The sequence below is a fragment of the Harpia harpyja genome, chromosome 6 (assembly GCF_026419915.1).
Source record: "Harpia harpyja isolate bHarHar1 chromosome 6, bHarHar1 primary haplotype, whole genome shotgun sequence".
Lineage (NCBI taxonomy): Eukaryota > Metazoa > Chordata > Aves > Accipitriformes > Accipitridae > Harpia > Harpia harpyja.
Genome location: NC_068945.1, coordinates 10,187,061 through 10,190,750, shown reverse-complemented (window position 1 = coordinate 10,190,750; position 3,690 = coordinate 10,187,061).

Here is a 3,690-nt window from a genome sequence, read left to right as displayed (position 1 = left end):
TGGCTGGCTGGATGGATGGACGGGCGCGATCGATGCGCTCCGCGCTCCCCCGCCCCTTGCGGCAGCCTCGGCCTCGGCCCCTCCCTCCCTCCCTCCCTCCTCCTCCTCCTCCTCCTCCTCCTCCCCCTCCTCCCGCCGCGCCGCCTCAACCGCCCGCGGCCGCGGGCGGTTGAGGCGGCGCGGCGGGAGGAGGGGGGAAGGAGAGGTCGGGGCCGCCGCCCGCCGGCACCGGAGGGGCTCGGAGGCGGCGTTTTGCGTCTCAACCTGAGGGAAAGCCTGCCCGGGAAGTGCGCGCTCTGAGGGCGGTGGAGGGAAATAAGTACAATTCCCAGCGTTTCCTCGCCGTTTCCCCCTCCCTCATCGCCGGCGGGGACCCGGCGCGCACCGCCGCGGCTCCGCAGAGCGGGGGCACTGAGGGCGTGAGGCGTAAGGGCCGCCGTAAGGGCTTTCTGCCGGTTCATCCTGAGGGGAGCGAGTTGGCTGCCCGGCCGGGGCAGGCGTAAGACAGTCCCTGGCTAAATATAAAAAGCATTTTTATCCGTAGCCGGTCGTGAAAGTGTCAGCGGAGGCCTTGCGGAACTGCTGCAAAACTTAGGCGCCCGTTAAAGTTGGTCGGCTTGCACTCCTTTCAAAAATTGGCTGCCGGGATGCTCTGTATAAAAGTTAATAAACACAGGTTTTTTTCGGAAGGAAGTTAACAACTGCATAGTGAAGCCTGTTTTCTTATTAAAAGGCCAAAACCATAATTCCCTGTAATTGAAAGGCTCTAACGTGTTGATTAATATACTGTAATGTCATTTATATGCCTGTGGTTTACATCCCAAGCAGTAAGATTTTTCTGAAACACGTCGCCAGGTCTCAGACAAAGGTAGCGAACCTTATTCCTAACAAAGCTTATTCGGAGGGTAACTCCAGTGGTGTCGACTGGCTCACACAAGGGATTAATTTGCCCAGTTTTGCTTTCCCTCTTTAAATTGGAAGGTCAAAAATAAATATGTTGTGTCTACACATCTGGTGTGCAAGAGTTTTAATTTAAGAGGCTGGAGCTTTGTTCTCTGCAACTGCGTGTGACAACTTCCAGCTTCTTTCATTATCAGTGTGCAGCTAAGGCGCTCTGCTTTTGGGCCATACCCAGCCGAGCATCGAAGGCATTAACCCTCTGGGACTATGCTGTCTAATTTAGAAAGTGTGTTCCTATGATTAATACACGTAAATAAGCCAAAGCCCCTGTGGTGGTGTTCAGCACTACTCCCTGATGCTAAGGTGTTAAGACTCAGGTGGAAAACAAACACATCTTTGAGCTGTTGTGTGAAAAATGGTGTCTCTTCAGGCAAAGACAGCAAAAGATCAGACAAGCTTTTCCTGTGTTCTTGAAACGAGTCTCTTCTGTCACTGAAATCAGTGCCAAAAGTCTTGTGGACTCCTATGGGAGCTTCTGTAAGGATACTCATATACAGTGGGAGGGTATATACTGTCATGAGCTGCGGAGAAAATGAAATTGGGAAACTCTTTATGATCCCCATTTCTCATCTCCCAGGGATTTAGGTGTTAGTAACCCGGTCATTTTTGTGTTAAATCTTATTAGATTGTTTCCCAACTGCCTCAATAAAAAGAGACTCACAAAAACACATGTGACGGTGTAACATGAAATCATCTCACAAATTAGAGTTAAAACTGAGTGATTCAGTTTGCTTATTAAGTAGGCTACCTCACATGAGCAGATGTAAAAACCAAAAGAAAGACCTGCTTTCAAAGAACAAGTAGCCTGGTGGTAAAACCACAAGCTTGGGATGTGGGAAACCCACATTCCCATCTGTGGCGTGAAAGAGGCAAAGAAAGGATTTGAATGCAGATGTTCGGTAACTGAGGTAAACGCCCCGATCAGCAATTTTAGGATAGCCGGATCTCACTTTCGTATTTTGCCTCCCCTAGGAAAACTATTTGAGTGTTGTGGTTCTTCCAAATGCAGTGGGAAAATGTCTGCGTAGCAGGAAAACTTGCCCAGTTCTGCACATAATGCTGGTGTTCCACAAACAGCTTTGATGGTTTGTTCTCATCTAGAGGGCTTTATATGGGGAGAAGCTGTTCGTCTTTAAACCCACACAGTCACAGCTGGGATCAGAAGAGTATCCGGAGAACAGCTGCCTTTGTTAGAACCTTCCCTGTGAAAAATTCAGGTCCTGATGACAGCTTGAATTGTCGTATCTCCATACGATCTCAATGAAATGTGCAAACAATCATTTTGCATATCATTGGGAGGAAAAAAGAATTGTTCAGATTCTGGAAAAAGCAAAATGCAAAGCTTGATTTTTTTTTTTTTTTTGTGCACAGATTTGTTTATAAATGTCTATTATGAAACTGCTGTTTGCTTCAATTAAATTTCACTTAGAAATAGCTTCTCAGGCTTCTGTGTGAAGTGGTTTGAAAACAAGCTGAAATAAATGAGCTGATCAAAAATATTAAGTGCCAACCCATACACTGCATTGATATGAAAGCTGGTGAAAAGTCTGCACAAGTGATGCAAGACCTCCTAGATTTTGCAAAAGTGCTGCTCTCTAAGTTACTGACTTCATTTTAGTGATTGTTTCTTCAATGCAATTTGCACAGAGAATTCTGCACACAGGCAAGGAAGATGCACGTCCTCAAATCCCAAAACACTTCAGTGTGCTAGAGCTAAATACTTTTGTGAAGTTAAAGCATATTCATCAATTCAAAGGCTTCTTCACATTTGCATTAAAATATTCCAGTCCCAGTCTTCTGGATCCTCCATGGATATGGATCTTTGAGGGCAAACCACCAGTCACAACTCCTTATTCTGACAAAATGCTTCCCTTACGATATCAAGCACTAGGCCAAGTATAATCCCATCAGACACATAATTACGCTACTCAGATTTGCCCAATCCCAAAGATTATACAATAAATTCAGTGACATTTTAACTTTGAGAATATATGAGCTTTCACCACCCATCAGCAGTTGCAAGGTGGGGGGGAGGAAATGTAAAATACAGCTCCAGCTTCAAGATAAATAGTAATCTTTCCCTGTTAACAGAGAGTGTCAGACAAGCTGAGACAAGAGTTAATTTTCCTGTGGCTTTTCCTGGCATTGAAGTCTATGCAAAGCAGATGCAAAGCCAATGTAGAGTTACTACAGGAAGATAAGTGGGTTCGTGCAACTTCAAGTTTGCCTGCCGTGAATTAGGAATATTAGTAAAGAGAATTTTTCAGTCACACATAGATAGGCCAAGGGTCCCTGGCCAGTATGGCCAGTAGTGATCCATATACATTGTCAGGCAACCACCAATATAGATTCAGTCCTGGCCATGCATAAGCAGATGGTTATACTTCAGTTCGTTTAGCCAGAGGCCACAATACTGGCTTTAATGGTAGTTTCATGCTTTTAGGCCACCATTATGGTACTTTGCACAAGGACAGACACTACCTGATCAGTCTGCACATGTTAAGTGTTTACATGACAAAGTTTCTGAAGACATTTGACCTGGCTGCATGGGTTTATATAGGCTGTGTGTTTTGTTTTATGCAGGCACGTTATTTTGCTCTGGTGTAAGATTCCATGCATGTGTCACTCAGGAGCAGCATTTGAGACATTCCTGTCATTTGGGATGTACATACCACCCTTCAGTTTTTACCTTTTCCTCTTCTCCTCCCAGGAAAATTAAGACTTTTAAGG